The sequence below is a fragment of the Dermacentor silvarum genome, chromosome 2 (assembly GCF_013339745.2).
Source record: "Dermacentor silvarum isolate Dsil-2018 chromosome 2, BIME_Dsil_1.4, whole genome shotgun sequence".
NCBI classification, from domain to species: domain Eukaryota; kingdom Metazoa; phylum Arthropoda; class Arachnida; order Ixodida; family Ixodidae; genus Dermacentor; species Dermacentor silvarum.
The window spans coordinates 221,028,339-221,051,338 of record NC_051155.1 but is presented as its reverse complement, the minus strand read 5'-3'; the positions used below and the strand labels follow the sequence as shown (position 1 = coordinate 221,051,338).

Here is a 23,000-nt window from a genome sequence, read left to right as displayed (position 1 = left end):
CTGCATTTAAGCAGCTTGACTAGCCCCGTCATCTGCAGGTAACAAAGGCAGCATGATGTATATTAAATAAAGTCGTATTCCTAAACTGCCCTTCTGCAATAGCAAAATGGCCCCTCTTGGCTTGAGAGAAGGCTTGCCAAGCCAGAAAACATGCAAAAACGAAAGACATGGGAATGTTGTCCTGAAGTTCCTGCACCAGCTCGCCACAATTTCATGTGCTCTGACAGCATTTGCTTGGAGTCTAGTAAAATGTTAATCAGTAAAGAACTTTGCATTCTACAGGAACCATAGAATGAACAGAGCAAGTTCCAAGAACATTTCCTTGCGTCAAAATGGCCTGAATATGATAAAATACTTAAAATTTGTGCCGTAGCACTGACACAATGGGGATGCGGTTTCAGCGCAACATTCAAGAAGGGAAGTTTCTTTTCTCCATTAATAATCAGCCCTTTTACGTCAAGTAAATCAAAATATAGTTTTAAAAAGGTACTTCACAACAGCAAGCTGATTGCTTAGTCGCAAAGTACTTAAAAATTTTCAAGCTTCAAACACATTCTTAGGAAGGTATACCTCTAAGAAAATATTGTAAGGTCTAGCTTTTGTTCCTTTTTTCTTTTAGAAAAGATTATGCGTTCGAACCAGTATTTAACTTCCTGATACCAGATTCGATGCCAAGTCCTGAAACATGGTACACAGGTTTGATGCAGGCTGCCAGAGTATCACAGATATGCCTATAGTCTCTCAATTTTATCTGCACCCAGGTTGCATGGCTTAAGTACAGGAGCGAGCAAATGAGGGGAAAAAAAAACATGGAAAAAAACGTCTTTCTTCTTTTTCTTTGCAGAGTTGAGTGAGAGATTCACATGCTTTAACATCTTAGAACAACATTTGGATTATGATTAAACCCATGACCTCATGCTCATCAGCAGAATGCTACAGCCACTGCGCTACACAGTAGGTGAGTGCAGTTGAGAAGATAAACCCATAAACGTCCCCCTAAAGTTCACTAGAGAAATCTGCAATGGCACTGTCCTCGCCATGTCATTGTTGCCTTGAAGCAGTGGCAGGGCCAATACTTGTATTTTAAATATAGTGAAATTGGTCTATTGTAAACCCCCACGAGGTCTCTAAGTCAGTCCCAGCTACATGCATAATGGAGTGTGTGTATCTTGCAAAGGTTATAGAGGCATCACTCACTCAAGCTCACGTGTGCGAAATTAACCCTCCTCTGGATCGCACCACACCAGAGAAGCGGAAGTTACTTGCAAGCACTTTTGCAGAAGCCCTAGCAGTCAAGAGCTGTGACCCCTAACCCACAGTTCGTAGTGAGTCGTGACCATGGCGGGGGTTCAGGCCAGAGGAGACAGGGACAAGTCTTTAACTGAAGGCATTTATTTGCCTGTTACACACCAACAACAAGAACAGCAGGCCACAAAGAAACCACAGCGACAGAGTGTGGGCACAGCTGTGCCCACAACTGCAAAATAGGGGAAGCACACGAGAGGCTTATAATGGTTCAACTAACCTAGCGTGGATCCACGCTCTTGGCCTTGGTGCAGTGAGTCGCTCACGAAGGGTGGGGTGCTGCAGAGGGGATGGCGGGCGGCAGCTTCCGCGGCCGAGTTGAAATGTGGCCAGTCACACACTCTTCAGTTGAAAGATAAAACAGGCACATAATTTATAACTGACTTTTTTTTATATCACACCCCTAGCTGTGAGAAGAGGGAGTCTTACTAATTACCAGAAAAAGGAAGCAGGGAAAGGGCCCCCAAAAGTGCCCTCTCCACACAACTCTCGGTTAGCGCACGTGCAATTGTCACATAATTTCCACTCCTGGGATACTGGGGTGTGCGTGCATTCCCACAAGATTCAGTATCAGAATTTAGTAGCCATGTAAATCTGTGCCTTAATGTATAACACCACATCAACATAATCCAATATTTAGCTCTTATTGGCCGGGATAACGTTAAACTATTCTACTCTGCTTTCATTCCGAATTTGGCATAAGGCCTCTGTGATAGGTCAAAATGGCTCTGGCCCCGCCCGAGACATTTTGATTTATCATAGAGGGCTAATGACAGATTCGGAATTAAGCAAGCGGGCAAAATTTGAAAACATTCAGTGAGGCACATAATTCATAAGTGAATTTTTTTATATAGCACTAGAACGGTGCACCAGTCTGGCAACACTGGCCATCAATTCATGTGGAGGTGACTGAATGTGTTGAGCCTGGCCCCAATAATGTCATGTTTCTATTCCATCTGCCTTTCTCATCGGGCTTCTTCTGTGGTCTAAAAATGCGCGCCGCCTACGCTATCATCGACCATTTGTGAGTGGTGGTTGGCAAGAAAGGAATAAAATGGAGCAAGAGGAATCGCTGTAATTACACCGACCGAGGATAACTAAATACACCATGAAAGTTAGAAGATTATGGTCGCATGATATCACAGACACACAGGTTAGTTAACCCAGTGCAGTAGTTGCAAGCCACACCATGATCATTGCACCACCAAAAGCTGAGCACGTTAGGCACTCAACTGGATAATAGGGGAGATAAGGAAGAGAACGGCATTCCATGTTTCGGAATTCCCTTCTCTGCGCAGTAGCGCAGTTACAGTAGCACACCAAGCTTATCTGGTGTCAAATGGGGAGAAGCACAGAGTGAAGGAGGGAAAACTGACTGATGCAGCACGCATCCTGCTTTCGGCAACACAGTGAGTGTGTGTATGGCTTGTGACACTGGCGTGCACATCAGCAGTTTGTGATAGCATGTGACCATTACGTCTGGCATTTGTATTGCATGGATACTTAAAAAAAAAAAAGCTTAATTCTGGAGTTTTACGTGCCAAAACCACAATCTGGTTACGAGGCATGTCGTAGTCAGGGGCCTCCAGATTAATTTTGACCACCTGGGGTCCTTTAATGTGCACCCAATGCATGGTAAACAAGCATTTTTTGATTCTGCACCCACAGGAATGTGGCCGTCATGGCCAAGATTGAATCCGCGATCCCATGCTCAGTTGCGCAATGCCATAACCACTGAGCTACGGCGGCAGGTGTATGAGAGTCCTGCTCAGCACACCAACATGCTATGAAGCAGTGCTCCATTTAGCATGTATTTTTTATTAGTTCCGTTAAATGATGCTATAAATTATGATTTAGTCGTGTTCAAGGAATTGAGGCACTACACTGTCATTACGGAGTCAGCAGCTCTTTAATAAAACAAAAAGAAGAAAAAAGTTTCAGCGTCAGTGCCCCTCCCAGGAAAAAAAAATTATGTTCAATAACCGAATTTCACAACAACTGAAGTTGGTTGCAAAATTTGTAGGAACTATAAAACCACACTCAGTACAAGAGTCTGTCACCATCCCAGGCATACTGGCCTATGTATTTTTCCCAATGGATGCACATCAGAATTAACTGACTACATAAATGTGTGCTATATAAGGCACATCGCTGTGGACAGTAATTTGGTTCAACTTTACCTTTCCTTCTCTTCAGTATGACTGGAACTAAACACAACTAATCTAAGCACAGATATTTCTGGATAAAGAATATGCATTAAACAACTCGCCTTTGCCATTAGCAGCACTTGAATATGGGGGGGGGGTCGCCCCCCCCCCAACATTTTTCCAGAGGGGGCAGGAACCCCCCGTTTCCGACCGTTTATGCTGACATCAAACGTTTGACAAGAGCTATAGTTAAATTTTCAAACTGGTGGTTGTGTGGTGGAATACTTCCCAGGAGGCCGATGATCAACTGAGCGTACAACGGTAGCACGATTGCCGGATAGGAAGCCACAAATTAAGGCACGCCACGGAACATACCAGTAACCACTCCCTTCATTAAATCACAAATACGCAAAAGATGCAAAAAAAAAAAAATTGGCGAAATATTGACTTACACATGGAGAGGGAACAACAACGCATAAATGGATAAGAAAGATTTCCCTCATGCCACCGCACTTCCTTACAAAATAATACACAAGCCAGGCAATCACCGGAGACTGTATATTTGCAAACTACCTCTTAATATCCAACAAAATTGACCACAACTCTTGCAAATGCGGAAAACCTGCACAAAAGATTGATGACCAGCTCATAGACTGCCCCCTAACAATAAATGAGACTACTCCTGATACGCAAATTTACAAACACCACAGAATACAAACCTGAAATAATCAAACACCAGGGTACATACCAAGCCCTTGAAGAACTCGTAAAAAAAAATGGGGCAGTTTCGCACTAGTGGCGCGATGACTGGGCAAACAGAGAAGCTGGCGGTCCCACCTAGCTTCGTCGGGAAACGCTTCTTGTACGATTCGCACCGCAGTTTCTCGCTTTTCGCAGTCTTGCATGGAGCTAAGCGTAGACAAGTTCGTGTCGAAAAACAGTCTATCGCACACTCGGCAACTGTGTCCAAACTCACTGTTCAGAAACTCGTGGGCAAATAGTCCGTCGGCACCTCCCGTGGATCTCCGCACTTGTTACGGGAAATTATCCAGGACTCAAAGACCCGGATCATTTTGGCGACGCTTCTGGTTGCTCAAATGAGTTTACTCCCTATTGCGAGCTCGAAACTCTGGATCTTCTGCCATTCGCCGTCATTTAGTCGCCGCTTCGTTAGCGCTATACTCTGGATCGTCCCAAAATTGTCTCATCCGCTCTCGAGCAGCGGCGTGCCATCTTTCGCACCACTCTTCCTCTTCATCGGGAATGACGTTCTTCTTCGATCGTCCCATTCCCCTCCACAGTGATGTCGACGAGGAGCTATATATAGCCCGCGGGACCCTGACGTCACGGCTTAGCTCCGCCTCTGCACAGCTGCGCCGGCCAGTCCACACGGCGTAGTGATGTACATGGCTAAGCAGAGCTAAGGCAAAGCGATGCAGCGCACGCGATGACATCATGGCTCAGCTCCCACAGCTGTTGCGAGGCTCGGCACAGCTGGGTGAGGCGTTGCTAGGCGACGCATGTGACGCAATCGCTCGGCGAGGTTTTTTGGCATACATCTAGCGGCGCAACCACCGGCTTAAACAGCTTCCCTGTTCAAAATTAACCAGATCATTGACCAAGCCTACCTGCCCCAATCTTGGCTCCACGCCAGCCAGCCTTCATGACCTAAATGAGCTTTTAGGAGCACACGCTACAAATTATGGCATCAGCAGGCTTTCAGCGCAACTCTTTTTTCTGCCAACGCTCCTGTGTGACGAGGGTCCGGCCGCAAGTGAACGCATTTGACAAATTCTGCAGGCAAAGTCTGCAGATATGCATAAGATGATGGACCAGGTTGTCCGGTACCTGCAGGGGAAGTCTGCAGATATGCGTAAGATGATGGACCAGGTTTTCCGGTACCTGCAACTCGTGTTCTGTATCTGCGTCAGGTACTTCAGGAGAGCGCTCTTTCAGTGCTCTGAGATGAATAAAAACATTTTTGCGCAATCGAATGAAGCAGAGGAGGCCGACACACCTTCTTCTCCTCTACGTGCACAAGAGAGCTGCGGAACTACACTTGGATGTCGTTATGAAAGAGTTTGTGTCTGGAACGACAGAACGAACAGCGACCTTCGGCCTCCTTTGACAACCTCTCCTGCCAAATGGCCTCTTGTCATGCCAGCCATGAAGCTCGTCAAATAGCTTTGTACCTAGTGCATACTTTCTCGTCTACTTGTATCACATTTGTGTACTTGTGTCAGTTCACATTTGCTTGACTGTGGGAGCGAATGCAGAAATATTAAAAATGATTTTTCGCAGCTTTCAAACCTGTTTTCGAATTTGCGTGGTCCTGCGCAGGTTTTCAGTACTTCTGAAATTTCCAACCATTTTTAAAGTGCATACCAATGCAGAATAAGCGAGGATGCAAATATAAAAATTTAATATGGCTAAAATGAATTAAAGCATGAATAATTGATGTCATTATAATTATACTACTTATTAAAATAATAAAATATAATGTAAATAAATAAGAATTGACAAATATTGAGAAAAAAGATTAATAAACACAACATACAAAGACGACAATACTTGCCCCCCCCTCCCAAAAACGTTCCAGAGTCCCTGACAGTTATAACTGCACAAAGTGCCAAAATGATTGCTAGTTCTTGTGTTTAAACCTCACATATGTGGCACCAATGAAATATCCTGTATTCCTCCGAAAAGAAAGCGCTCTGGCTCTAACTTTTTCAAATGTTTGTGGAAATGAGCTTGTTATATTGCCACCCACGATGCCAAGAAACAAATGCTTTGGATGCTTGGGCACGCTTATTTCATATTAGTGCCCCGACAATGCTGCTCAATCTCACATTTAGTCTGAAGTTTCAGGATGCTCTGAAAGATGAAATATGTCACTCTGAATAATTCACTGGTTACACATAAAGCTTCGACACTCCACTTGGGGCGGAGTGTCAAACACAGCCACTCACGTATCCGAAAACATGAAAAGGCATTAGCATCGAAAAAGGCGTCGCTGCAATATACTGGCATTGTTCTGCACTTCTGCGGGAAGGAATGCGAATTTGGAAAGGTTAATCATTTCGATAAGGTGTGCACATCCCCTCAAGCTCTGGGCTTGACAGCACAATAGATAGGGTGTTCACAGGTGTATCTTTTTCTCTTGGGATATGGGAGGTTTCCGACATCTCTCTTGTATGCTCATCCTTCGCTTTCTCCATCACTGTTCTTTGTTCGAAAAAAGGCTGGCAGTCACCTTTTTTGCAATGAATGGACAAAATTCGGTACGTGTACACTGGTGAAAAAGGCGAAGGACCAGCATATAATAGAAATATGGGAAAGCCTTCCACATTGTCGAAAGAAAAAGAAATATGCATCATCACTTCATTTATTGTGTTAGTAAGGCCTTAGTGAAAATAATTAGTGACCGTAATTATTAAGTTAATATTTTCAGTATTAGTGAATTTTTCTCTCACACATTTTTACAGCTTTTAAGCGTGCCTTGTCAATGTACCTGCTATTAATTCATTGTTCATGCTACTACAGTCCTCCAATAATAATAGGTTTCTTTTTTATTTACATTTTAACCTCGTCGAAGTTGTATCTGACATGAAAATACCTTCATTGCATCCTATATTCGTCATAAGTATGTACTCGTCAAAAGCCGATATCAGTGAGAAATATTTTAGATTTACTTTTTTATTATTTGTTACACACTCATAAGCTATATTAAAGTTTGATTGTATTAATCGCTGTAGCTACGCTTTATCTCGTGTATACTTAGTAAAAGAGGTACCATTACAGTCTCTTTGGGACCTCATGCTGCATATCACTGTACTAAAACACTTCATTCTACTGATAAACTTGATTCTCATTGGTAATGAATTCCCTTTGTTTATGGCAGGCACATAGCCAGGATATATACTTTTTTTTTTTTTTCGGAGGAGGCCTAATCCTCCAGTGGTTCAAAAAAACTGTTATCCCCCAATATATACATATATAGTTTATTTATTACAAAACTGTACTAGAATACCCCACACACAGAACAAGAATAACCTGATTGAAATTCAAATTCATTCACATGCATCTAACGCCCAAGTAATTCAAACTATGTGGTCAAGGCACAATGTTCTGTACACCTCGTAGTGTAATGCTAAATTCAATATAGTCATTAACAAACGCATCACGCTTTCCTCTTCTTATGTTTGACGTGCTTTTATACATTATGACATAAATGATGTCTAGATGATAATGTATAGGCAAGCAAACTTGGGAAAGAGCATCAAACATGGATTACGTAAATATGTGTGGCTGTGGTCTGTTTTTCGTTTAATAGATTTGTTTTTAATGCACCAGACAAACGCAAAATGTCCAACAGGTTGACAAAAGATGCTGCAACAGGATGCCACAATAGCCACAGATGAGGGTTGAAGCTCGACTTCACGTATAGTATTTTACACAGCAATGCGACTATGTATACGCTTGCAGATTTAGGAAGCATAAGATTATTCATTGAGAAGACAGCATGATGATTCTACTAGGCCAAGCCGCCTCCCACATATGTGCTTTTATCAGTATGACCGTAATAATGGTCCTGACTTTCATACAGTTCCTTTTTCATTTAAACAATGTGGCTTTGTCCTTGGCTCGAATATTTTCTTCACACTCCAATTTTCATACACCGGATCTTCTCCATAAACATGAAGATAACTTTGTCAACGCTGGCTTGCCCCCGGGTGAATGGACATGAGATTCAGCAGATTCAGCTCTCATGTTTCGCAAATATGTCTTAATTTCGTGTTGACCGTTATGAACCATTTGAGGAGTGTGTGAACATTTGGGAGCAGATCTCTATCACATTCAACTAGAGCATCGATCACATAGCATGGGAGCTTTTCTCCTTGCATGGCCTGCTATTCTGCCTGCCAAATCTCCCACTCCCCATTTAGCATAGGGACGTGGCCGTTCTCATAGCTCTGTATAGTGTTGTTGTCCGGTGTCCAATGGTTTGCAAAGCAGCGCTTGAGAGAGATTCACAGATCGTCGATATAGGAAACGTACAAGGCGCCCCTGCAGTGCTTGTCTAAGGAACTAGAAGAATTACCCTGGTATTTCTGTATGCTGACTGTGCACCGGTACACTTAGCAGTTCACTCGGTCGCTTTGTGTGGATCCAAAACAAAATTCCCCCGCTTGTATTGAGGGGAAAATAAACCGTGAAACTGACACTAGACTCTTGCCCAAGTCGGAGCACTGACTTTAACAATAATGTTTATGCCTGCCTATGACAATATGTTGGGGAAATTGGTTACTTTGCACGCGAGCAGGTATGTATTCCTTCTGGGAGAGAAATGGTTGCATCACTGCTTGTACTTGCATTGCTCTTTCGTTTGTGGAATTGGGCGAAGAGTTTCATTTCTGGATGGGAGGGGGGCCCTGAATATGTGCCTGGTTTATGGATAACAAACGAAGAAAGTTCCCGAATACAGTCCAAGCAAGAAAGATAGTTTTTATTGTTTTTTTAGTTACGAATGAAATCAGGTACACACGCATATTTAACCTTTTCTAGCCGGTTGCTGCAGTTTTGCAACATATTGGTCCTAAGCTGCTGATTCGGTACTGGACACTTAAGTGAGAGAAAGCCTGATTCTGGTGTCATGTCTAGTTGTCCAACAAAAACGTGTCAGCGTGCCAACATCTGCAGAAGAGGAAAAAGTGCTTTGCACATAAAGCTTCTCATAAGACTGAACGCATCAACAAACTTTTGTGGCAGCATCTGTCCAGGTGCACATTGTGGTTGTCATCTCTGCAGTAGTAACCGCTGTGCAGCTGCCATATGGTGCGAGACGGTCTTGCCTTCCAAGTCAATGAATGCACAGCAATAAAAGTGGTAAATAGTAATGCGTTATTTCGCACTAGATACTCGTTGTGGTTTTTCACAAATCCTATTGAGGGGCAGTAAATGGTCAGAGACTAATTTAAAGGTGTTCTAACCTTGTATGTTCCTGATGATGATGAGCTTGTACACAAGTACTTTTAGGTGAAATTCAAATTTTTTTCCACAGGCAAAAAAACAAAAAAGTCAATTAAAATTAGGCAATAAGACGCTACATGCTGAAATAGCCCTTCAACTTCATAGTGCTAATGCACTGTACTATGCTAATGATTCAGTAGCATATGTACCACAGAAACATCTACAGTGGTCAACCCTGGCAATACAAGACAGAACATAAAACACTATGAATTGACACACTTCCTTTAGTTGCCTAGATTCGAAACTCAATTGTTACACAATTAAGGCTAGAAACATTATGCGATCAAGTTCAATACAATTAAACATGAGGAATTCCAGTGTGCCTTATGAATGAATACTTTGTACAGCAACAAATACTCAACATGAAGTGTTGCATTGAAAATAAAACTTGTAACAAGTGAAAAATTCCACTCGCAAAGACTACAGTGGCCTCATTTCTTGTGTTTGATACTAAGGCCGTTTGAAACTCACCAGCTGTGTTATAGGAAACAGCGCAAATCTTCATCTCACAATAGGTTTGCCTGCAATAAAGACAAATATAAACTCAACAATAAGCGTAAATGAGAGCTAGCAAACGGTGCTGCTACGTTTAGGATGGCAGAAGAGCAGCCAGTATTTCTGACACCTTCTACTCAGTTGTAAGCCGTCATCAAGACATATGAGCAGAAAAAGTTACAAAATGCCAAACGAGTTTTTATTTCATGGCGGACGACCTTTCCAGGCATGTGTTAAGAAAAGCAACAGCTCGAACAAGCTCTATAACATATAAAAAGGACACGGGTTTCTAACACACACCGTCCCCTGCAGTTGCAAGCAGCTTCAGCGCATTTGCAACATGTGGTTGGCGAAGTTCGGAATTAATGCAGTACGCCCCACTTGCAAAACACGCGAAGGAGTGTCATCAATCACTTTCGAACCACTGCAGGAACGAGCACAGTGTTTTAGATACTAGCTTGTCACTTTTGCCTGACACATTGTATTTATCGCAGTGCAAAGATGCGCGTTTCTCCAATGTCACGAGTAAAGGCCGACAAAAACGCGTGAAGTGCGGCAAGCGTAAAGAGGATATATAACAACATCGCAATTATTACCAGTATAACTACTTTTTTTGTTTGTTTTGAATATAAGAGTACTGACACTGATGGCTGCAGGTATGTACGGTGACCTTTGGAAGCATTTAGTCTAACAACGTGTCCCATATTGTTGATTTCACGCATTTTTTAGCAAACGAATGTGACACAGCCGGCCGTGCTCCACTTTGAATACACGTAATTTCTCAATCATTCATCTTACACCAATGTTTGTTCCGGTGACCCTACAAAGTTGATCACACAACGCTACCTATGCCCTAGCTGTAAATCAAGCAAACTAAAAACTTTGCGACCAACCTGTTACAGAAGCAGTGTCTCCTTCCATAACACCAAAGAGCGGTAACGTTACGTTAGCTAAAAAAAATATGCGTCAGACAAAAGGCCATTAAACGGACGTGACGATAAGGAATGTCCACGAACGTGAACAAGAGATTTATGGCGCATAGCATGGTGTCATTTGAAGCGTTCAGAAATCGAGTGACGACAAATAACGAACGAACCGCCGCTCTCATGCCTATTGTGAAAATGATTTTTTTTTTTTTTTTCATTGGTCTTGAGCAGCATAGTGACTAACAGATATTTCCTAAACATACAAAGCCCTGCTAAATCGCATTCATGAGACAACACCGCAGAGAGGGCAACAATAACGCACTGTAACATACAAGAACATCAGCAAAAGTCGACAAGGAAACGCGCGACGCCGGCAGTTTCGATTTTGATTTCGCCGGCAGTGGCGCAGTCGCGCTGCCCTCGTCTGGCAACGGCAGCGGTTGTTTACATCTTCGCGAGACCATTCCCGATTCCCCCTACGCGGTCGCCTTTCCCCCCCTCCCACTCGTGATACTTGGACTCAACCTCTCTCTCGGGCCAATCAACGACTCCTGTTATTTGGTCTAAAGTGCTATGTACGGAAATGATTGATCAAGTGGCATGAATGTGGTGGCCGTGCGTTTTTGTTTCCCAAAGCGGTAAAGAGATTGTTCACCCTTCCCCCACTCCGGGTGTCCCGCTACCGACGCAGTGAGCTGCCGCCGTCGGCCCGCATTGACCAAGGTGTATATACACACAGCAGCAGCGGTCCAAGAAAGAGTCGCCGACGCCGCTGATCTCGGAATATGCTACAACGCCGCGTCGTTGAAGCTAGTGCTGCCACACCGCCGGATTGTCTACCCGTCATGAGCTACGCTTTTGTGTGCTGTGTTGTGTGTGATCGTGCTTGACGCCGTCAAAAGCGTTCCGATATTTTCCGCTCCGGGTCTCCTTGTTTTCCTCCGACGCTTGCATCCATGTGGGCCGTGATCTTGTTTGGGTGCCCCGGTCCGTGCCACCGTGCCTCACGATCGGATTGCTGAGTTTCATCGCGGCAAACAGGTGAGTCGGGTATTTACCCCACCCCACATCCGTGAGTTATTTAGATTTGCAACCCGCAAAACAGCTTTCGACGCCGATCGGCGTTTCCCGACGCGAGGGTTAGCGGCTCGTTCGGTCGGTTTCTCTTCCAAAAATAACAAAAGGAGCCAAACATTCTAGACTACGTATTTGTGACCCCGGGCGATTGGGCCGCTTTTGCGCTCGTTATTGAGCGTTGTCGCTGTTAACGACGAGTTTTGCCGGTGGTGAAACCGACCGAGAGAAGCCGCGCTTGAAGTGCGGCGGCCCTCCGGCTGCCTGGGTTGTTTGCGATCGCATCGCAGAAACTTGCCATGCGCACGAGGCGGCGCTGCTCTTTTTCTTTTTTTGCTTGTTTGATTTGTGTTGTTTTCGTGACCACGCTTCGGGCCGTGCAGCGCCTCGCGGCGTAGCCGGAGCTCAGGATCCTGAAAAGCTTCTATACGGATAGTTTGGCGACAAGGAGGAGCCTGAGGCAACTGACGTTTAGGGTGACGTCGTGAGGATGGAAATCGTCATGCGGCGTCACAGCATTTGGCCGCGCCGCCATATTTACGCACAATTCAACGTCATCACAAATGACTGTGCCGCCATATTAAACGCACAATTGCTAACATTGCTAACTTTACGGAAGCAAACATGGCGGCGCCCGTCTACTCGAATGGGTCGTCTCGAACTAACGCCGGCCGTGGAAGAACCTTTTGCTAGTGGACCGGTATCAGCGTATGCTGACCCAGGGTCACCGCTCTGTTTGATAGCGATCGGCGTTATGAGGCTGTGGTAGCCGTTTGATGCCGATTTAGTTCGAATCGAACTTTGATGTTAGCCTCAGCTGGTCGAAAGTGAAGAAGACTTCGTGTTCTGTCACGCGTCTCGCGACAATCTTTCATGAACACTGCCACGCACGCGCTCCACGTTCTTGGCTCGACCGCCGCACCGTTGCTAGCCGCGTTGCTACGTTTTGATGTCGCGCTGTGACATCATCGCAGTGCGTTTAATGTGGGCGGGGCCACGGTGCCGTACAGTATAAATGTTTTTTTTTCCAGAACATATCAAGGAATCGTTATGCCAGTTCGCAGAAACTGCAAACTTTGTAAACATAAAGTTGCAAGCAGATCTAAACATTCAGGCCATGCTATGAGTGCTCAAGACACCAACACTGACAGACAACTCACTGTCCGATTGCTGGGACTTGTGTGAAATGTCAGGTAGCTTCGGTTGCGTGTTTATATATATATATATATATATATATATATATATATATATATATATATATATAATTCGAAGTGAGACATTGCAATGCTTTCTCGCATTTACAGTGGTAACTGCCGACAGCAGGTGAACTCGGTGTCACCTGAGCTTTCTAAACATACACAACACCGCGTCGCAATGTTTACCGGAATGCGTCGTTACCTTACTTCGTAGATTTATTGTACTTTAAAATGAGGAAAACAAGTAAGGAAATTACTGCTGATCGCATTGTAACTGTCTAGCTACACATGCTGACACCTGAACTGCTTGAAGCAGTGGGGAGGGGGGGATACGGAGTACTGTGTGTCAGAAAAAAAGAAGAAAAAAAAAGCACGAGAGTGTCACGATCGGTTCAGCCGTGCGCTCTGTCTGACTGCTTCGGAGAGACACATGATGACGGCGTTGTTCCGGCCGTGTGCCGAGCACTAAGCGATGTTGTGTTCCCTATTGAGGCCGATCCGTGCATTTTGTTCTCCGCTATCTGTACCTTGGTCGCGTTCGAAAGAAAAGGAGGGAGGTTGCTCGCGGGGTCGACCGTCGAGGGGAGAAATTGGAGCGGCATTGTCGGTATCTCGTCCTCGTCGTTCGAGGACGGCCTTTTCGAAAGCCACCGAGAGCCGCTGCTGCTGAAAGGCGCGTTTTCTTTTTCTTTTTTTTTCCCTCCTTTCTGTCGTGTGTGCGTGTGCCGGCGGCGACCGCGTCAACGCGCGCACGGTGCGGGAGGAAATAAAGAAGACCGGCCAGGGCCTGCAGGGAGGCCGACCGGCCGGCGCGTCTTTTGCTTTTTCCTGGGAACATTGGGACGTCGAGGTGCCTGGCTTGCTTGCCGGTCGTGTCTTGTGTACTACCATTGTTGGGAAGCCCGAAGCAAGCGGCCTTTTTTTTTTTTTTTTTTCTCCATCTTCTTTGGCGCTCGTTGTCGTCTCGGGGGAAGCGGCGAAGGAAGGGAGCCGTGCGCGTGCAAGCCGGAGAGCTCTGTCGGCGGCGCCGTTCAGATGACGCCGGCGCCAAGCACAACAGCAGCAGCAGCAGCGAGTGTGTTTCACAGCAGCCGTCGCCGTCTCTGTTTTGTGTGCGCCTGCCTCCGCCGCCGCTACGGCGCGCGCGTTGGGGCTAGGCTTAAAGCGCGAGTGAGGCGGCCACGCGCTTCTTGTTCTTTTTTTCTTATTTTTCTGTTTGTTTTGCGGGATCGGCGGGGTGGGAAATGGTCGGGGGCACGGCGCGAGGGGGGAGTTGTGGGTACGTACGAGAGTACGCCGCGGTCGCTCGCCGCGTGTCTTTGTTGGGGGGCATTCTGCTACGGTTACCAGTTCGTCGTCCTGCTTGGGAGGGTCCCCCGGGTTCGTTCGTTCTTCGTTCTCGGCAGCCGCTACCACCGCCTCAGCCGCCCGCCCCCTTGTGCTCCCTCTCTCGACGACTCGCCTGCCCCCCGTCCGTCTGTCCGTTCGGCAGGTTTCTTTTTCGTGTTGTGCGCGTTTCGCCGGTACCTTCCGTTTCTCCCCCACCAGGGTTTGCGTGCGTTGGGGGCTTCGTGTCGGGGCGGCACGGAAGCTGACGCAGACGTTGCTTATGCCGCGCGGAGCAGGGTCCTTGTTTGTGCAGAAAGCTCCCTGCGCCGCCGCCGCTGCGTTGTTTACGTCTCGAGCGCCGTGGACACGCATGGGCTCGGCAAATCGGATACTTCCCGCCGCCACCTCCTCACCCCCCTCGCCCAGCGTTTAATGTGTTAGCTCCGAATCGATTTGTTTTGCTTTTTTTTTCTTCCCCCTCTCTCCTCTCTTTGTAAATTCGGTGTGCGCGGTGGTGTCCGTGCTTGCACGCATTATCGATGTTTCCCTCTTTGTCCTCTTGCGGTTAGTGGCGATGGAGTTCGGTGTTTTCTCCCGCTTCTCTGCGTTGTGTTATTACGACAGATGCTCCCAACACCGGGACAACCGGTGCACGAAAAAAAAAAAACGGAGCGATGCTGACGTTTGTCGATCGCATTATCTCCGTCTACCGCGCGCCTTTCGTCTATTTACGCAAAATTGGTGTTACGTCACTGCTCGATATATTATAACGCTCTATGTTTTTAGTACTGCGTAAAATTTTGTCGAGCAGAAACTAGATGCCGTATTTTGTATCGTTATCTTTACCTAAACGAAATTTTGAGGGGATGAACAGCCGGAATGTAATGATTACTGCTTGGTAACGAGTATGAGGCGGTTTTTACAGGTGAACACGCACTTGGAAGTAGGCTCCTTTTCCTTCTTTCCTACCGCCCACGGCGGCCGCATTTCGATGGGGGCGAAATGCGAAAACACCCGTGTACTTAGATTTAGGTGCACGTTAAAGAACCCCAGGTGGTCGAAATTTTCCCGAGTCCCCCACTACCGCGTGCCTCATAATCAAATCGTGGTTTTGGCACGTAAAACCCCATATTTTTTTTCCTTCTTTCCTACCATTTCGGTTGCCGTTTGTTATTGGCCCTTGAGTACATAGTTAACTCACGGCATCTTTAGTTTCGTAGCGTACTTATGTTCAAACTTCATTATTCGAACACCTTCTTTTTTAATTCATTATTATCTGTACATTAATGCAGCTTCATAACGCTGTGTAAATTAGCCCCCCCCCCCCCCCCCCCGCAAAAAAAAAAAAAAAAAAGCAGCCAAATGGCCGCACGGTACGAAACATGTTTGTGCGCTAGTCACGGTCTCTAGGGAGCCTACATGTCAGGCGCGCGACATGTAGGCTCCCTATCTAAGACGGTTCCGGTGTGAGCCAGAGCTGTCCCGGCATTTACCCGTCGCACATCCGACAAAGGCAAGAGAGAAAGCGTAACTATGCACACACTGGTGCTCGCTTCGACCAGTTACACTAATCGCTCTTTGCAAGAGAGAGAGAAAGAATATCCTGTTTTCGTTGGTATTCCTGCCGCCGTGCCGGTGCATTGAGGAAACAGAATCGCTTAATGACGCTCTGCTGCGATGGTTACTTATTGATTCGTCGTCCAGCGCGGCCGTATTGACAGCGCACGTCGTCTCGACGTGCTTACAACGCGACATCGACGAGCTAAACTTAGTTTTTATGCATGATCAATGTGGAGAACGTAGGCGTGCCTAGTTAGGTTTCCGAGTGGTTGGTTGCCGCATCAATCTTCCAGCCGCCATCACAAGCGTGGAGGGCGCACATTATGCATAAGGTTGTATCCTGCGCCTAGGATTCATTCCTGCGGGCTCGGGCCGGTATTTCCGCGTTCGAAAAGTGTGCAGCGAAGGCACAATTCGCAAACACCCGCCGATGCGGTGACTGGGCGGTTCTGGCGTTGTGTCGCTGAGCAGGAGGAAGCCGCGGGCTTGATTTGCCGGCCGCGGCTCCATTCCGCTAGGGACGGAACGGCGAAAACGCTCGTGATTTAGGGACATTTTAACGAGACACTAGAGGGGAAAATGATTACACCCGTATCAGTAAATTACCCTTCTACAATACCAAAATACATCACTCGTATACTGCGAGAAGACGCTTGGTAAGCTGTTTAGATGAAAGGCGCAAAAATGAAAAGACTGGTCGCGACGCTGCCGTGAAGTTACCGCACCAGTTCGTCGTGACGTAATAGATTCTGAAGGCGCCTGCTGGGCTCTAGTCAACTCTTTACCGTTAAGGAATTGAACTACTGCACTGTGTTCTAAAGGAACCAGGGACTGAACATGCCATAGTTTGGGAACTTTCACTGAGCCAACGCGGCCCAAATACGAAAAATAATAACCCTGGAATCTGTGACGTCACACTGACGTATCTGGCGTTGGGATTCCGGCGCCAAATAAAAAAAAAAACGAAACTTTCACCTTCATTTTCTCTTCTAATAATCAACCTGCTTTCGCGAAATTAATGTCAGTAGAGTTTTTGAAGAATTCTTTATGTATCTGAACTGAAGTCCTCCTCTACGGCGTCTCTCGTAGCCCTGTTGTTGCTATGGGGACGTTAAACGCAATAAATCAATTAGCAGTTGGTAAGAACCAAAGTTGGGCTCTTGCGCGACGCCGGCAGTCCTCTGCAAGTATACATTCGCTCCCAGTCTCGAACTGCTCCAGTTTAGAGCGATTCTTCCTAGTTTCCTTGGGGACACATGTAAGCTCCAGCACGCGTGACCACGCTCGTTTTGCGCGAGTGTATTGTTTGCGTACGCCGGTCCCTACAATTTTCGTCCTTGCCGTCCGAATTAGCATAAATGCTACACGCACGGCAAGGCCTCGTTTCTCCCCGACTCGAATTTATTACGAGACGTGCAACTGATGCATATGCACATTCACGCTGAGATGTTCGATTATATTTAGGCCGCGCACTCACAGCTGCATGCATGACATGTACAATTGAAATACGAACAAGCTAGGGCTAGCTAGGGTGCGTTCTTTTTTTTTTTTTTTTTTTCAGCAATACAAGTATTATTGTCATGATTATGGTTTCTACGCTTACTGTGGGGCTTATATATATACTATCTTTGACAACCGTATAAGTGGCGGTGTGAAATCGCGCTCTCGAGTTAGCACTTGCGAAAGGTGTTCTGCTTTGTAATTTATTGTTTTGGTTTCATTTGTCCGTGACTGTACATACGTGAGCGCGTGTTGTCGGTCATCGCGTCCGCTTGCTTCGATCGCCTCGGGTTGAACAGTCGGAAGGAAAAAGAGGAAACAAATAAAACTGGCCGCGGTCGAGCTGCCTTCTGGGCTCGCGCGGAAATGGGTAGTTTCGGTTTTATTTCTTTGTTGGCGCGCTGGCCGCGAGGCCGATTGGTCCTCGTGAATAAATGAGCACTGCACGAATTGTGCGTTTGCTCGTTTGTCTGTTGTCATGTGATGTAAGTGTTCAACATTAGCAAGAGGCAACTTCGATCTGGCGTACTTCGCCTATAGTCGTCGTGTATACTTAAGTACGTCGGCATTAGGCTTTGCCGCCGCACTTCGGCTGCGTGATTGCTTAACGAGTAGGTTTGCCTATTCGCTTAATAACCGGCATTCTAGCCCGGCAAGTGCGTAGTTCACGCTTGTCGAGAGCGTTTAAAGTAGGCAGTAAACTTGCAGCCCCCCCCCCCCCCTCCCCTTTTTTTTTTTTTTTTTTTTGTTCGGCGCAGGAGCTGATGGCAAGCCGCCTGACTCGAGTCGCTTGTTCTATGCCAGCTGTGTCATACGAAAGAGAAATAAAATTGTTGCGGATCTTGCAAGCTTGATTAGGGGATGCCGCGCGTCTTAACTAATGTACGCTCAGGGTAACAGTTGTGATGCTAACTTCGAGTGCTGCTTTCGGGCTCTCACGAGAGGCCATCATGATCCTTTATGGGAAGACAACAAGTGCACTCGCTCTGTCGCGTACTCACCGCAGATTTAAGTTACGAGAAGATTGCCATGAAAATTTATCAAGAAAAACTCAATATTGCACTTATTTTGGAATTTTTCAAGCCGGCATCTCCAGCAACTGGATTTCTAGCGTCCGTTAGCCGATTTAACCTTAGCGAGGTTGAATAGCTTCGTCTTGAGCGCATCCCCACTTTGCGATGATGGCCCTCTTTTTGGGGCTGCGTTCTGCACCCGTGAGGCCAGACGCATGCGCAGTTTGCCCTTTTTCGCTATAGCTGATCGCTGAAGGAGTTGACTTTAGGGCCTTGCAGTTGGTATGAGGCGTTGCGAAGAAAGGTTCGGTGAGTTTAATCTTACTGCTGATTATTTTATTGATGCAGTGCTCGAGCTATTGACTTACGTTACTCAAGCGCGATTATAATGTTACAGCATGTTCAGCATAATTGATTGGTTGTTTTATGGTTACGTCAAAGAAGAACGCTCGCACGCGGCAGCCGTAGTGGTTCGCTGCGCTCGCTCTGCTGCTGAACACGAGGTCGCCGGTTCGACTCCCGCCTGTGGCGGTCGCCTTCCGATGGCAGCGGGAATGGAGTGCAGGCGCGCTGATCGTGCACCGTGACTATGGCGCTCGATAGTGAACCCGAGGTGATCAGAATCATCCCTGAGCTTCTCACTATGGCGTCCCTCGTAGGCGCTCTGTTGCTTCGGGACACCATGCGTATTATTATTATTATTATTATTATTATTATTATTATTATTATTATTATTATTATTATTATTATTATGACACCGTAGTGCACGTTGCGTCGCCCACTCCCTTGTCCACAAAGGTCACAGGCGTGACGGGTAATAGTACTAAAATATCTCAATCCCCCTCTCTCTCTCTCCGAGCAATCGACGGCCAACCGGATCTCGCTGAAGTACTTGGCTCGACGTTCGCATCCTTCTCAAGCACCTGGCTTTGTCCGCTGATAACCGGCTGGTGTCGCCAGCGTCACAGACGCCCGCCCATTCAGGGACACTGTCCAGCAGGCCGAACGTACTACTTACTATGCGAGAAAAAAAAAAAAAAGAAAAAAAAAACTTCTTCGCGCGGCGCCCCCAGGTTTTCAATCTCGGCCCCGCGACGTATACACAGGCCCTATTTCTCTCTCGATGGGGTCGATTTCTGTGACACACAGAGGGGAAACATCAAGGGCCGTTCCCTGCACTGTTGCCGAGAGCGTGCCTTTGACGTCACGTTGACGTCACGACGTTTCTGCTGCCTGTCAGTAGTGGTGCAGTGTAGTCAAGGAGGTTATAAAAAGATCGCATAGGAGTGGCAAGTCGCCGGAGCCGGCGCATGTATGAAGCCGGCGTCGAACGTATTTGTGTGCGAAAAAGGAGGCCGCGAGAGCGAGAGATCGAACGCGCGCGAACTTTCGCTTTTTTTTTTATATGCCGTAGTTGGGCAGATGATCATATGGTCTTTGGTGGCTCGTCCTTAAGATGGCGTAGTCGGCCTACTTTCACTCTCTAGGCTTTTCCTCTAACCTCCGTGTGGTCGATGACCACGCTGCGTGGCTCGCCGTAAACGGTGCTTAAACGCGTGCGCCCTTTCGTCACGTGCGCTTAGGCTGGTTCAGCCAAGCTGTAAGCGACGACCTGCATACCTCTAAAACGATCGATGAAAAGACGGTCCTATAGTTGACGCGCAGATGTCGTTTTAAAGGTCCGCCTGCGGCAGTCGCAGAAATCGCGTGGTATTTTGCGAGAAGTTTGTGAATAAATAAATGCGCAGCGCCCCTTCGAGTACTTGAACTCCTGTCCCACTGGGTGGCAGTCGGAGGTTAGCCACTCCGCTTTCTTTCTGTCTGCTTTTTTTTTTTTTTTGCTTCTTCTGCCTTGTTGCCTCTTCATCATCATCATCAGCCTATATTTATGTCCACTGCAGGACGAAGGCCTCTCCCTGTGATCTCCAATTACTCCTGTCTTGCGCTAGCTGATTCCGACTTGCGCCTGCAAATTCCTTAACTTCATCACCCCGCCTAGTTTCCTGCCGTGCTCGGCTGCGCTTCCCTTCTCTTGGTATCCATTCGGTAACTCGAATGGTCCACCGGTTATCCATCCTACGCATTACATGGCCTACCCAGCTCAATTTTTTCCGCTTAATGTGAACTAGAATATCAGCTATCCCCGTTTGCTCTCTGATCCACACCGCTCTCTTCCTGTTTCTTAACGTTAGTCCTAAGATTTTTCGTTCCATCGCTCTTTGTGCGGTCCTTAACTTGTTCTCGAGATTCTTTGTTAACCTCCAAGTTTCTGCCCCATATGTTAGCACCGCTAGAATGCAATGATTGTACACTTTTCTTTTCAACGACAGTGGTAAGCTCCCAGTCAGGATTTGGCAATGCCTACCGTATGCACTCCAACCCAATTTTATTCTTCTGTAAATTTCTTTCTCGTGATCAGGGTCCCCTGTGAGTAATTGACCTAGATATACGTACTCCTTTACAGACTCTAGAGGCTGACTGGAGATCCTGAATTTGTTTCCTTGCCAGGCTTTTGAACATTGTTTGTATTCTGCATATTAATCTTCAACCCCACTCTTGTTGCCTCTTAAGCAATATTAAAGTAACACCACCACCATCGTGTCTATTGTAAAGCTCTTGTTAAATGTGGTTGAGATCGCACCGCTAGCTGCTATGATTGGCTTACGCATTGCTGATACGCTTATCTACTATAAACCAGCATGCACCAAGGTGAAATAACTTTAAGCAAAGCCACATTCCGAAAGAATAACGCTAGCTACGGGACCACAGGAGGACGAAACAAAAGGAAGCTGTGTTTACTTTCTTTCTTTCTTTTTCTTTATTTAGTTCACAACCGAGGACTTCTACTTCCGTAAACGATGACATGGCCAATTTCTTCTTGAGTCTATCTTCAATGAGTCGACATTGAAGAAAGTTTTCTTCTCGAAAAGCACATTGCTCACACGCATCTTTTAGTGTTTACTACCACCGAAACACGAGGCGAAACAGCACAAGACTTACTTCGCACGACATTCCGCCAGCTATCGCGTCACTGCTGCACATTATGGGTGAGGCATTTGTAGCGTATTCCTGTGCCTCATTACCGGATTGCATAGCATGCATAGAAGATATTTCGAAGGCGTTAGCTCCAGATCTGCGCAAAGGAACGAGGAGGGAGTAAGGGCGGCTTGTGTCCTTGAAAGCGCGCGATGTAGCTCGGACTGATGTTTGACCGCAACACGCCACCCGGAATGAAGAGCGAGTGTCTCGCGTCATCCCGAGCGGAAATCTCAGCGGCGTGATTTCGCGCTCACATATGTAACGTGCGCGCGATTAATTACGAGAACCGCAGTACAAGAGTTGCAATCAAATACCGCGCGCGTTGCGGAGAGTGGGAGCACCCCTCCCCGAAAGAGGGCAGAACTATTGTTGGGAGGCGAGACTGGGCAGACCGCGCTGTTCGCACTACGAGTAAAAACAAAGGCTCTATCTAAAGGAGCGCATGCATGCGTGCATGAGTGTAACGGGTTTTCAGGTTGGGGAGCGGCGTTGTTCGGCACCAACCGTGAAAGAGCGGGCCTTGCCCGGCGTTAGTCATCGAGCCGAAACGGTCGGTGTCGCCGCGGGCTGGGTGGAAAGGAGGTTGTAAATAAATAAAAAAAAAAAAGTCCTCGTTTCGAAGAGGCGGCGCTCCGAAGCTCTTCTCAATCGGCTTGTTAAAGAGAGTTCCCTCCGGCAGCACCAACCGCGAGTGCACGTAGCTCTGTATTCATCATCCAGTTTTCGAGAGCTCCCGCCGATAGATGCCATATAGGAGCCGCCACCAAAAGCAATCACCCCCCTTCCGGAAGCCCCCCCCCCCCCCCCGTTCGTTTTGCTTTTCCCTCTCCTTTTCACGCCGGTCGGTCTCATTGGATTGCTCGCCTCGCTAGTGGAAAGATCGTTTGTCTTGGCAACTGCTCATTGTGGAGTGACAGCCTCAAAGGCAGGGACCGGGCAGGAGCGCGAGCTGCCGCTGACAGACTTCGAGCGCGCGCGTTCGTGAGTGCGTGTGAGATGAAACCAGGTTTGTGCGCGCGTTCAGTGAGAGAACTGAATATAATAAGGCAGCTTCAGTGAGCGTGAGTGCTGAATGCGTGTTGCCTTGTCCCGCCGCCGCCGAACGCGGCAGACGTGCGGGCAACTGCCACTACAGCTGTAAGCTACTGCTGTTACTACTAGGAGCCGAACAAAAACGCTCGAAAATGCGTGCACACGCTTTGGCCGGGGGAAATGGGCAGGGTCGGAAGCATGTAGCGAGGCGGCGGCAGCAGCGGGCCGTGTTTGCGCTTTGCAAGACCTGCCTCCGCGTCTGCTTACCGTGTGTGCGTGCGTGTGTGCCCACGTATGCACGTGTGTACGTCGCGAGACCATAAATCATAAATGTGCTCTCTTTTGGGCTGCGTG

The 23,000-nt window shown here is 47.0% G+C and overlaps 1 protein-coding gene and 1 long non-coding RNA gene across 3 annotated transcripts in view; one reads left to right on the top strand and one right to left on the bottom strand.

The window, feature by feature from the left end:
* Positions 1-6,534: 6,534 nt before the first annotated feature.
* Positions 6,535-11,078, bottom strand: LOC119442696 (uncharacterized). The gene is made up of 3 exons (XR_005190114.2): positions 10,871-11,078; positions 9,954-10,003; positions 6,535-6,744 (listed from the first exon to the last, which is right to left on the bottom strand). It is a non-coding gene; the product is annotated as an uncharacterized LOC119442696 (long non-coding RNA).
* A 314-nt stretch (positions 11,079-11,392) lies between these two features.
* The window catches only part of LOC119442694 (insulin-like growth factor 1 receptor), a 178,640-nt gene continuing 167,032 nt past the window's right edge, over positions 11,393-23,000 (top strand). For both annotated transcript variants that reach the window (XM_049662322.1, XM_049662321.1), the window contains exon 1: positions 11,393-11,944. The gene's annotated coding sequence lies outside the window, so the exon portion shown is untranslated. The remainder of the gene's footprint in view (positions 11,945-23,000) is intronic.